Here is a 14,125-nt window from a genome sequence, read left to right as displayed (position 1 = left end):
TGATATGTGATTCCTTTTAAAATAGTCTGTGTAGAGGGAAGGGATGTTTGAGAAAACTCATTTATTTGGCAATTAGCTTCATCACTGGGGGGAAGTCATAACCAGGGAAGAGATGATTAGGATAGCACCTCATTAAATACACCCTTGGAATGTTCACTCAGCCCAAGGGGAAAACTGTTCTAATTGAGTATAACCTGCTGGAGATCTGAATTTATCCTGAGTCATTTATCACATTGCCTCTGGAAATTGTTAAAATGCATGAATTGTTAATAGACCCCCGAGGTGGCCTTGTTTTGCTGCTGCCAAAGGCATCACTTCATTATCACACATTCCATAAAATATTCTAGGCTTGTTCGTCCTTCAAGATACCACAGTCTTGAAGAAATTAAAATGTCATCCGGTAGAAAAAAATCTTGGCAGAAATCCTGCCTATAAATATCTTATTCTAAAGAGATCTCTCAGCCCTACCTCTCCCCTCTCCCTCTCCCCTCTCCCTCTCCCCTCTCCCCTCTTCTCAGACAGGCAGAATCTTCCATTCCTGTAACCCTCCCATTTTGTCAGAATATTAACATCCGCTTGGCTCTACTTCCTTCTCTACTCAATCTACCTGTTGATCAGTGTAATCACTAATTCTCAGTTTTGTTTAAACCCCTTCTTACTTTTCTCGCACCTATCCTTCAAACTTTAAACACTGGTTCAAGGAAGTGAGCGGATTTCTTCCCAAAGCCCACACTGCCGAGCAGTGCTGCAGAAAACTCAACACTAGTGAGAGAGGTCATGATAAGGTCATGGTCTCCAACACCACTTGAGTCATCCACCATTTCTTCTAGAGTTTCTTTATTTTATTTCTTTATTTTTATTTTTTTAATGTGAAATTTGTTGTCAAATTGGTTTCCATACAACACCCAGTGCTCATCCCAACAGGTGACCTCCTCAATGCCCATCACCCACCTTCCCCTCCCTTGACTGGAGCTTGAATCTGACCTTGACTCTGACTTGACTTAAGCTCACAGAGCTTAAGAAAAAGTCAAAAATACAATGGTAGCAAGCACGAATAGTGCAGAGAACCTGCATGAAGAGGCAGAATGAGGGAAGAACATTTTCAAAGATGGTGAAAAGTTGGATACGTGTGAGGAACTGAAAAAAGAGTAACTGTAGTAAGCAGAAAATGGAGTCTGAGAGGGAAAAGGAGTCTTGGGGGCAAGGAGTCTAGACTGTATTTTACATGCATTGAGAAACCATTGAAAATTTTAAACAGTGAGTCACTTGATGCAATTTGAATTTTAAGACAATGACTCTTGATGCTATAGGAGAATGGACTGGAGGAGGACAAGTATGAAAGCGTGAAGACTAGATGGGAGGTATTGAAGAAGAGTAGACAAGATGTGACTGTGGCTAGGGATTGTGACTGTGGACAGCCCATGACTGTGGACTAACATGGTGATGTTGGAGGTGGAAATAGAGATAAACGTAGGGATTTGAAAGACATGTTGGAGATAAGATCATCCATACTTGCTGACGGATTGAGTAGGGAAATGTAGTAAGGGAAAAGAGTGAAAAATAATTCCTGGATCGTTGACCTGAGCCAATCCATGGAAGGTGTAGCTGTTTATTAGGATGGGAAAGATTGGGCAAAACCAGGTTTAGGGGAAAACTCAAGTTACTGATTTCTAAAATGGGGAAGAGGCATTTTATTGACAAAATATATCCCAAGTTAATCTAAGGCAATGCCTACTTCACTAAAGCAGCAAAAAAGCACAGATGTGCCAATGAGAAAAATCAAAAGTTTTCCTTGAGATCGAATGAGGAAAGTCTTAATTTGTAAAACAAGAAGAGAAAAAGAAATTCCATATGAGGCCTTTATAATTTGCAGTATTTGTAAGATAATCCACTGTAAATGGCAGGGATTTTTGGATATGCCTATCTGGGACAGAGGGGTCTGAATAGGAAGATAAAAGTTCAGAACGCATCCAGTTAAAATGTCTATTTATATTGTGGAAATAATTCCAAATGGAATCGGGAAGTCTTGGAAGGGGAGCTCTCCTGCGTGTACCCTCATTGTAGCCTACATAACCAGCAGGAAAAAGGAAGATAAGAATTATTTTAGCAAATAGGACATTATAGCTCCTGATTTTTAGAAAAAGAAGGGAGACCCCTGCCTACCCCTGTAAGAAACAAACAAACAAACAAAAACCCACTAACCATCGCTTGCAGATGAGAAACTGCTACAATCTCAAACTCTTATCCTCCCAATAAACTTTTGTTCCAACAACCATTCCCAGTTTCCTCCTAAAATCTAATAAAAGCTGACCTTCCTTTCGTCTCTTTGGACTTACCTGTGATTCACCATAGCTTCCTGTTCTGAACAGCAATTCCTCCTCTGTACCCAAATAAACTCAGTTTTTTACTTAAATAAAATTCTCTTTGCTATGTTTAAAGTTAATAATATATGGTTGACCCTTAAACCCCAATTGGAGTTGTGTGGACCCACTTATACACGGATTTGTTTCAATACAATACAATACAATACAATACAATACAATACAATACAATGAATGTATTTTGTTTCCTTATGATTTTCTCAATAACATTTTTTTCTCTAGTGTGCTTTATTGTAGAAATAAAGTATATATATAATATATATAGCATATATATAATATATATATGTAGCATGGGAAATATGTGTTAATCAACTGTTTATGTTACTGATGAGGCTTCCAGTCAATAGTAGGCTATCAGTAATTACATTTCGGGCAAATGAAAAGTTATGTATGGATTTTTGACTGCGTGGGGGTCAGCACCGCTAACCCCTCCCCTACCCCCCACACTGTTCAAGGGTCTACTGTATATGGGTATAAATGAGATAATTAACTCCCCCTTCTTACCATCGTCCTTCTTCTTCCTCTTTCTTGGTCTTACTTTTTACTGGTTTCTTTCCTTCTTTGTAATACTTGAATATGAATCATACATTTTCAAATGAGGAGGGCCTAGGTTTGAAGAAAAATGTCACAGGGTTAAGGCTTACACTAAGCAATTCAGATACTGAACTTGAAGACAATGAGGGTTACTTAATGTTTTATTAGCAGGAGAGTTCCATAATGTGATCAACATTTAGAAAGGTATCTCAGTGAAAGTTTGAGGTCTTAGCTGAAACGTAAGCAAGTCAGGTCTTCATTTCAGCCAGGAACGTATCGTAAAACTCCCAGTGAAAGGTGGTCAGAGTCTGAAAAGGAACACTGGAGGTGGTGATGAAAGGGACTATAGTTTTATCTTCTTGTCAGCAGAATTCCAGGTTCTTTCGGTCTTTCTCTAGATCGTCCTTCTGACTTCAAGCAGTAGAGATTCTCTCCCACCCCCCTTTTTAGCCCAAATGACACAAGATTTATAAACCTTCTGCACCCTGCAATGAAGCTGCAACTGTCCGTCCTCTACGGCTTACTTTAGGTTTCTTGGAGTGATTACACTCCGCAACCCCTCCCCTCCCCAACTTTTTCCATCGCTTTTCACTTGCCCCAGCTGAAACTTATACAAGGGACAGTGTCTAGTGGGATATCAGTATCTGAGAGGAGGTGTCTGTCCCTACATAGTGGGAGGAGGAGTTGTCTCCGACAGCGCAAAGCTCTTAATCCAAGAGGGAGACCTGAAAGGCGGACGTATATTGATTTACACAAGGACACAAGGACCATACAGGCTCTCCTTCTTGGGGGAAGATGGGTCGGAGAAAGATTGACTGGGCAACGATGACTAGTTTTATCTGTGGTTTGGAGGCAAATAAAACAGTACAGGATGACTGTGTAGGAGAGGACAAACAATTGTCCCTTCACCTTTCTAGGTTCTTGGCTGACACACCTCAGTATTAAAAAGAGAAATTAACGAAGGCAAAGGTAGAAACCTAATAACATGTATACCTCCTGTACACATGAAAGAGACCCAGGAAGATTGAGTAACTCCCTGAAATGGCCCAACCACCACCTTAAATGTCATCTCCAGCTAAAGACAAAAGAAGACTGGGGGGCGGGGGGGTATGAGAAGTCACCAGGAAAAGCCCAGTTAAACAAAAGTACGGTTGTTAAGCAGATTTATGTCACTGTCTTCTCCACTGATGAGAATCTCTCAAGATTTAGTCATCTGCCTCTTCCTGATACGGAAAGGGAAAAACACTGGTACACCTGTACGTTTACCTTATAAATGTAAATGTCTCTTACAAAACTTTTGCTCAGTTTTCAGAGTTATCCCGTGTCTGCTGTCTCTTAAAAGCAACCGGCTTCGGACAATCCTTAAGCCAAAGAGACATATTTTGAGGTGGCAATTCTACCACCTTTCACCTGCTTCCAGTCCCCATCTAGACCATGAAGTACAGTATTGAATCTTACTGAGTTGGCCTTTTGGTGTGGTCTATAAGACCTTTATTAGAGGGTCTGATTAGCTTATACATTAAGGGTAAACTTGTATACGAGGGTATGGAAATAAAGCAAAAATGGGATTTATGTAACAAATTTAGGAGGCTGAGGAGAAAAATTGCGAAGTCTGAAAATGGCAAGTCTTATTTTCTTTTCCTTGGGTAAGCAGATTGTCTGGAAGGCAATAAGGAGGCCAGGATGGGAAGTTTGCCCTTGAGCTGGCAGACTGACTGGGAAGACAATTACAGTGATATATGGATTGCCCAAGATACACCGAGACTTCAATTATGGGAAATATTTTACATGCTGTCTCTGAATAATGTTGGCCAGTGTCCCTCTTGGCACCTTTACCTTAGTTAACCTACAATTGCACTATTTCCCATCTCCGAATTCCTCATAATTTGAAGAGTTTGGAAAGAGTATCATGAACATGGTAACACTTGAGTTGAACTCTAAAGGATGATAGAATTTTAAACGTCAAGTACACAGTATAAGAGCATTCTTTTTTCTTGTCTGTGAGTTGAGAAAAGCTGAGAATGTGAATCACGGAGAATGCTAAACATTCCAAGAGTGATATAATAGGAAAGAATCTGGAAAGACAGGTTAGCATCTTTGCATGCGATCTTTGCAGATTGATCTTTATCCTGCATTCTATGAAAGCCATTGTGAAGTTCTGAAGAGAGAAAAGAGGTCATGTCACTTGGAAGATGCTTTGGCCGTTACCAGAGCATGAGTAAGAGGTGAGATCTGGAACACAAGGAGACCATTATTGTACTGAGCTACTCCGAAGACAATATTTCTTCCGTGTCTCTCATAAAAGCTTACTTGTCAACAAAGTTATGAAAGAAAGCCAATTTAAGTATAATGTCTCTTTTCTATATTTCAGCTTCTCGATACTTATTTTTTAATTGTTTCTGTTGCCCTTTGGTTATTGCTGTCCTTGTTTGACAAATGTTAGCAGTGTTCCAAGTGTCTAGACCTTTCTTTAATCCCAGTTTATATGTCAGAGTTGCCTTATATAGGATCTCTCCTGTACTTTCTTCTTGCACTAAAGTTAGAACCTTCTTTCCCCCACTCCACAATGTTAATACTAATCACCATAGGGGGCCAAGTTGAATATTGCCCTCTCCCTCTTCCAAAAGGGTCATAAATACAACTCAATGAATACCAAAGTGGCTCATGGAAATTCAATTCAATGGGGACAGAAGTCCCTCAGGAGTCAAAAAAGTGATAAGCAATCGTAGATATTTAATTCTCCATTAATGATCAGCTTTGGAGGCTGAACTGCAGAGAAGTGAAATACTCTGCAGGGAGTGAGTGACTGAGCTGGACTTTGGACTCAACTTCTTTGGGCCTCAGACTCCAACCTGAAAACCCTTTTGCTCTTATTTTTAGCATTTAAGCTTTATTCCTTTTAATCAAATGTAGACTTTCACGCAGATTAAGAAGTCAAACGGCTCTGCAAGGCTCATGAAGAGAAACAGTACCTCCTTACCATGCACACTTTTTCTATTCCCTACTTGGTAGCTCATCTTTTGAAACCTACATTTCTCCAAATACTTATGCATATGTTGCTATTCTTGACTTTTATTTTCAGTTTGGTGTATCACGCACTGACTTGCCGTTAAGGAAGAGGAAAAGTGTAGCTGTTTTTCATCACCACCAGCTCCACCTTGGCTACCAAAACACATTGGAACATTTCTCGTTGCCCTTCCCCATCTTCCAAATATAGTTATATCATAATTTTGATTAAATGCATATATCAGGAAGCAGGAAAAAGACTATTAATGACTAAGTGCCTGAAATCAGGCTTTCATAGGTTAAAATTCCGGTTCTGTTCTTTACTCCCTGACCAATCTGGTTGTAGTCACTTCATCATTCTATGCTTCAATTTCCTCACCTGTAAAATGATGATAAACTGAGTACATATACATTATATTATTATGTGAGGATTGTGAGGGTTAATACACACGTACATCCTATATATAAAACACGTATGTTATACATTAAGCACTTTTACTATCTTGTAGATTATCTCTCTCACGTTAAATACAGTTTCCTACATCCCACGTCTTTTCCTTTCTTGGTTTACTTCCTCCTTTGGGGAGTGCTTTCCGAAAACAGATACATAAGAAGTAACTTTTTGGAGAGCTTCCGTGTCTAAGTGATGTCTTGTGCTACCCTCATACTTAAATAGTAGTTTGACATAAAATTCTAGGAAGAAAATAATTTCCCTTAGGAATACTTATTTATTTATGTATTCATTTATTTTTTTTTTAATTTTTTTTTAACGTTTTTTTTTTTTTTATTTATTTATGGGACAGACAGAGACAGAGCATGAACGGGGGAGGGGCAGAGAGAGAGGGAGACACAGAATCGGAAACAGGCTCCAGGCTCCGAGCCATCAGCCCAGAGCCTGACGCGGGGCTCGAACTCACGGACCGTGAGATCGTGACCTGGCTGAAGTCGGACGCTTAACCGACTGCGCCACCCAGGCGCCCTTGTATTCATTTATTTATGAGAGAGAGAGAAAGAGTGTGTGTGTGTGTGTGTGTGTGTGTGTGTGTGTGTGTGTGTGTGACTGTGGGAGAGGGGCAGAGGGAGAGAGGGAGAATCTTAAGAATGGCACGGGGCTCCATCCCACGACCCTGGGATCATGACCTGAGCTGAAACCAAGAGTATGGCACTCAACTAATTGAGCCACCCAGGCACCCCTCCCTTAGGATTTTAAAGGCATGACTAGCTTTAAATAAAATCTGACCTCCCTCCCACATTTTCTGTATTCTCTGAGTCTCCTAGTTTTGAATGTTGGACCTCTAATTTACCTATCCTGGCCCCCTTCCTCATCTTTTTGTCCTGTTACTTTACTTTCTAAAAAAATCTCAACTGTCTTCTAAATTTTACCTTTCTCATTCTCTCTCTCTCTCTCTTGCTCTCTCTCTCTCTGTCTAAATATATGTATTTGGGCCTGAATACTCTTTGGTTGTAACTCTTTTTGTTTCATGGACGCAATATTTTCTCTTGTTTCTGAGGATATTAATGATACTTTTTTGAGGTTCTAATCTCCCTAAGTAGTCTTTTTTTTTTTTTCTTGAAGTAGTTGTTCATTGTTTGTTTCATATCAGATCTTTCTTTCAAATCCTGACTCCTTACTGTCTGCTCCTGTTTAAGAACAGAGCACTAAAAGGCTCATTTGCATTCTGTATGCATGCAAACCCAGCTGGGCTACCAGAATTCTGGGCACAGATTTAGGAGGAAAAAGGTTGGGGATTCAAGAGACTGTGTGTAAATTCTCAATCTCCCTGTTCTCAATGTGTCGTCTTTGACTGAACCTGCTTCCTCTATCTGCCGCAGTTCATAGACCTTGTCTATCCCATACAAGGGATAAATCTCCTCTCTGTACAGGAATGGGGAGAGACAATCGCATGGCTGTTTGGGGGCAAAGGAGGTACACTGGGGGCAAAAATGCCTGAAACTTTCTCTCTAAGTTCTATAATGAATAATGGGCCACTTTAGATTTTCCCTTCTGTCAGTTCAGGATTCTCTTTCTCAAGTCTCCCCTGTCAGTTATTTGTCATTTGTCATCTCTTCTTTTCAGACTTCTTTTCAGTTTTCTGTTTTGTCTCCTTCTTCTTCTTCTTCTTCTTCTTCTTCTTCTTCTTCTTCTTCTTTGACTTTGTGAGTTTCTTGACTTCCTTTTTTTCTTTTACAGTCTGTGTTTGTTTCCTTGGGCTGTAGGATTCAGACACCTGTTTTCACACGTGGATTTTTTTTCCCCACACCAAGCAATTCTCTGACACCAACTGGGCATCCTGCAGTTCAACTCAATTCTGACATTATTGTCATCTGAGAAGAGAGGAAAGACGGGAAAAGAACAAAGGTGCTTTTTTTCTTTCTTAATGTTTATTTTTGAGAGAGAGAGAGAGAGAGACAGAATGAGAGGCGGGGTGGGGATGGAGATGGGGACGGGGGAGAGTGCAGAGAGTGAGGGAGACACAGAATCTGAAACAGGCTCCAGGCTCTGAGCTGTTAGCACAGAGCCTGACCCGGGGCTTGAACTCACTAACCGTGAGATCATGCATGACCTGAGCTGAAGTTGGATGCTCAACCAACTGAGATACCCAGGCGCCCCAAGAACAAAAGCCTTCATTTGGAGTCTCAAAATTGCAATTTGGAGAGCACAGATTCAGATAGAAACCCAAATAGTGTCCCACTCATGGGGTGAAAGTGTCACCAGCTCCATCCCAAGATCTGACTTTCAATGACCTTTGTCTTCCATTTTTCCTTGAGCTCCTCTTTCTGGCTTATCGCCTAACTCAGGTGAATGAAACTGGAAACCACCCCTCAGGTGATGTCAACTACCCCAACAAGACTTCTCTCAGCCCAGACCACTGGACCTTTCGAGCTAAATCTGACTCCCCCCTGTGCAGATGGATGATGGAGTAATCCTTGGAATGACTGACAATTACCTTGACCTGATTATACTATTACTACCACTGCCACTAATAATAATAATAATAATAATAATAACAACAACATAAGATAAAAAATGAAAAAAATAAAATGAAATCTCCACCCAAAGAGGAGCCTCAGCCTCATGTACATAGCATACAATGTACGTATAAGTATTTTTTCCTTACGGCACCTGCACAAACTTATGCCTTCTACAAAAGGTGACAAGGCTTCCCCGTCTAAATATTCATCCTAACCTTCAATGAAAGGAACCCATTCACCTTTCCTTAGGGAGTCATGACTTTGGAAGTTATTTCTTGGGATCTCCTTATTTGCTGCAAATAAAGCTTACTCTATGCAACAACTCATCTGGCGGATCTGTGGCTCACCAAGAAGGAAACTCACGTTAGTCTGGTTACAAAAGCAAGGGGGGTTTATGAGAAAGATGACAGGGAACAATTATATGACTTGGGTAAAAAAAGAAAAAAAAAAGTCAAATTGTACTAATAGGCTGAGCTGCTTTTGGTTACACAACGATTGACTATTCTACTGGTGTTAACAAATGAAATTATTCCTGGTATGCATTAGCTAAGTAGCTTCTCTTCAGAAAGTCTAGAATCAAGTCTTATGATCAAGATACCTCTTGTCCTGTTGACTTCTGAGAAAGATTGCTTGTAAAAGAATTGTTGCTTCTGGCCCAGTTCAAGAGTCTTTTTGCCCAGTTCAAGAGTTCATTAGCCATTTGTTTTAGAGAGGGGAATGGAGCTTTTCTCAAAATGGAGTCTCTCGTGTCCCAAGTTTCATACAAGTTTCTTTTCTCTACCCGGAGATGATGTCGGATCCCACAGGTTAAGAGCTCAGTTCTACAGGATTGCTCTCCCACCCCCTCCTTCAGATGACAATTGCAAATCCAGATTGTCACCAGTGCCCCTGGGTGGCTCTGTTGATTAAGCCTCCAACTCTTGATCTCGCCTCAGGTCATGATCTCACGGTTCTTGAGATCTAGCCCCACATCGGGCTCTGTGCTGATAGTGCAGATCCTGCTTGGGATTCCCTCTCTCTCCCTGTCTATAAACAAGCAAACAAACTAACTTAAAAAAAAAAAAAACCCAGATTGTCATTTGAGCTTCTCTAGTTCAGACGTTCTGAAGACCTCCTTGGGTGGTTAATTTGCTCCACTGGCTCCTACAGCTCAGAGAAACATTTTACTTGTAGAATTGATGCATAGGGCAAAATATATATGGGAAGGGATGCAGAGCTTCTGTGCCCTTTCCAAACATACCACTCATCCAGAACCTCCAGAAGCTCTATCAGTCCAGAGGCTCTGAGAACCCCGTCGTTTTAGGTTTTTATGGAATCTTCATTACATAAGCATGACTGATGAAGTCATTGGCCACTGGTGATTGAACTCAGTTTCCAGCACCTTTCCCCTCCTTGGAAGTCGAGGGTAGGGTGGAACAAAAAGTTCCAATCTAACAACTTGGTTGTCTCCTCTGGTGACCAGCCCCCATCCTTAGGTTACGTTGGGGCATTCCAAAAGTCACTTATTAACACGACAAAATATACCTTTATTGTTTTCATCACTTAGGAAGTTCCAAGGCTTTTAGGAGCTCTGCCAGGAACTGGTTAAAAGACCAAACACATACTTATCATGATAAATCACAATATCACAGACTGCCATAACTAAGTCCCATAGACTGGATGGCTTAAGCAACAGAAAGGTATTGTCCTCAGTTCTGGGGGCCAGACATCTGAAATCAAGGTATTGATGCAGTTGGTTCCTTTCGAGGGCTGTGCGAGAAAATGTTGCATGCCTCTCTCCTACCTTCTGGTAGTTTCCTGCATTCTGGCTTGCAGGTGGCATTATTTCTGTGACTTCACATACTTTTTCCTTGATGCACGTCTGTCCCTATATTCAAATTTCTCTCTTTTTAGGACACCAGTCATATTGGAGTAAGGCCCACCCTAATGGCCTCATCTTAATTTGGTCGTCCACAAAGACCCTATTTCCAAAGTTACATTCACGGATACCGTGGGTTAGAAATTCAATACCTTTTGGGAGGATACAATTCAATCTATGACACAGTCGTTTTAGTGGAAAACAAATACATCTTTTTTTTAATCTACCAACTTAAGTTTAAAAATCCCTTTGTTCTTTTGACTATGACAAATGCACTTGTCTATGACTATGACATACTGCGCATTTTTTTGGTCATTATTTTGTATCCAAGCACTCAGGACATAACCGTAAGTAATGTTAGAGTAAGCAGGTTGGTTCTAACAGAGTACCTAGAGGCCAGCATAGTGGAAGCCATGGCCAGCTATCAGGAAAGTGAGAGGCCTGTCCTGGCAGCACTCCACAAGAAGCCAGATCAAACTAGACAGGCCCAAGAGAGTGGATGCCGTGACAGGGAACCTGTTTTATAACCCAAGAGGCTGGGGAGTGTGTGCGGGGAGGCCATCCTGGAGGAAAAGCCTTGCGAATCCCCAAAGCAGATAAAGCAGATGTTATGCCCCCGGGATGTCCTTAAGAGTGTGGTTAAACAAAAAGGAAGAAGGAGGGGGCAGGTTCAAGAAGGCTGCAGATGGCAGAACATCATCATGGCAGATTTGTCCAAGATAGCTTTAGTCTGGTTCATACACGTCCCCTCAAGGAAAGTGACTTGGCCACAAACAATCCACTGGTGGCTAGTAACTTGTTTGCCCCTTCCCCTTCCGCCTTCTGTCTTCCATTTTGTCCAGCCTTTCAGAGTGCCTTTACGTCTGTTAGGTGCCCAATTCATAGAGCATTGAATAAAGCCAATAAGATCTTTAAATGTACTTGGTTGAGTTTTGTTTTTTCATAAAACTAAACTAAGGTAGTGACAGTTGGGACAGAGCAGAGTGGGCACATTCAAACTATTACGAAGGAAGATCTACCAATGCACGGTCCCGGGGCAAGGAAGATTCCGGGTCCTAGAGACTGTCAGTCTCATCCTCCTGATAGTTGGCATATTTGAATCAACTAACTCCTTTGTTTAAATCTCAAGCTTATCAAGTGAGTTTAGCAAATGGCTGTAAGTAGCTGAACCTCATTGATACATTTCTCACTGGAGATCAATACATTGATATTCTGGTTTTACACATTATTTTTTATTAAATTATAGTTGACATACAATGTTCTATTAGTTTCAGGTGTCCAACATAGTGATTTGACAATTCTTTCCACTACGCTATGCTCATCACAGTAAGTATAGTCACCGCCTGTCACCACACAGCATTATTACGGTATTTTTGCGCATATTCCCTATGCTATATTTCTCATCCCTGTGACTTAGTTATTTTATAACTGGAAGTTTGTACCTCTTAATCCCTTTCACATGTTTTGTCCATGCCCCTGATCCTTCCCCTCTGGCAACTGCTAGTTTGTTCTCTGTATTTATAATTCTGTTTCTGTTCTTACTTGTTTGTTTTATTTTTTACATTCCATACATAAGTGAAATCACACGATATTTGTCTTTCTCTGCCTGACTTAATCCATTTAGCATAATACTTTCTAGGTCTACCCATGTCGTCATAAATGGCAAGATCTCATTCTTTCTTACGACCGAGTAACATTCCATTGCATGTATATGTGTATATGTATGTATACTTAAGCAACGCTTAAGTTGTTTCCATTACTTGTCTATTGTAAATAATGCTGCAATAAATAGTGGGGTGTATATATCTTTTTGAATTATTGTTTTCATTTTCTTTTTTTAAAATTTTTTTTTCAACGTTTTTTTATTTATTTTTGGGACAGAGAGAGACAGAGCATGAACGGGGGAGGGGCAGAGAGAGAGGGAGACACAGAATCGGAAACAGGCTCCAGGCTCCGAGCCATCAGCCCAGAGCCCGACGCGGGGCTCGAACTCACGGAGCGCGAGATCGTGACCTGGCTGAAGTCGGATGCTTAACCGACTGCGCCACCCAGGCGCCCCTATTGTTTTCATTTTCTTGGGGTAGATAGCCAGTAGTTGAATTATCGGATCATATGGTATTGCTGTATTTCATTTTTGGAGAAAACTCAGTACTGTTTTCCACAGTGGCTGCACCAATTGACATTCCCACCAGTGATGCACGAGGGTCCCTTTTCTCCACATCCTCACCAGCACTTGTTATTTCTTGTCTTTTGGTTGCTAGCCCTTCTGACAGGTGTAAGATGCCATGTCACTGTGGTTTTGATTTGCATTTCCCTGATGATGAGTGATGTTGAGAATCTTTTCATGTGTTTGTTGTTACATATTAATTCAAATGTGATAATATAAAAATATCCTGAATAAAAAAGAAGCCAGACCTGTGTATATGGTCAATTACAGCTGTTTTCCTATTTTAATGATTGACTAGGGGGGGATCTTATAAAAGGTACTTTAAAAGGAATTGAGAAAATACGTGTATTAACTCTATATTAGATAATGTTGAAAATGTGGGTAATTTTTTAGGTGAAATAGCAGTATCATGATTATGTAGGAGCATGTTGTTATTCTCAGCAGGGGTATATGGGGTATTTGGGAGTGAAGTGTCATGATGTTTGTATTTACTTTCCTTTTTTAATGTTTATTTATTTATTTCGAGGGGGAGAGCGTGAACTGGGGAGGGGCAGAGAGATCTAGCCACCCAGACACCCCTGTATTTACTTCCAAATGAAAGAAATCCAGGTGGTGGATGTATACATGTTCATCATATTATTTTTTGAAATTTTTTACATTTTTGAAAATGTTCACAACAGATTGAAAACATTCTAACCCTTGAGAACATAACAAAAAATTAGAAGATTACAAGAAAATTTTGAAATGTATATTTTATTTTATTTTTTTTTAATTTTTTTTTTTAACGTTTATTTTTGAGACAGAGAGAGACAGATCATGAACGGGGTAGGGTCAGAGAGAGGGAGACACAGAATCTGAAACAGGCTCTAGGCTCTGAGCTGTCAGCACAGAGCCCAACGCGGGGCTCGAACTCACGGACCGTGAGATCATGACCTGAGCCGAAGTCAGCCGCTCAACCGACTGAGCCACCCAGGCGCCCCTGAAATGTATATTTTAGAAAACGTAAGCCTTTTTCTTTTTTTTTCTTAAGACATTATTTTGGGGGCAGTTTTAGGTACAGAGATTTCCCATATACCTACTGCCCTCCACATATGCATAGCCTCCACCATTATCAGTATTCCCCACCAGAGTGGTACACTTGTGACAACTGGGGAACCTTATACTGACACATCATAATCATCAGGAATCCATAGTTTACGTTAGGGT

The sequence above is a fragment of the Puma concolor genome, chromosome B4 (genome assembly GCF_028749965.1).
Source record: "Puma concolor isolate L17-30 chromosome B4, mPumCon1.1.hap2, whole genome shotgun sequence".
NCBI lineage: Eukaryota > Metazoa > Chordata > Mammalia > Carnivora > Felidae > Puma > Puma concolor.
Note: the sequence above shows the minus strand (reverse complement) of the source record.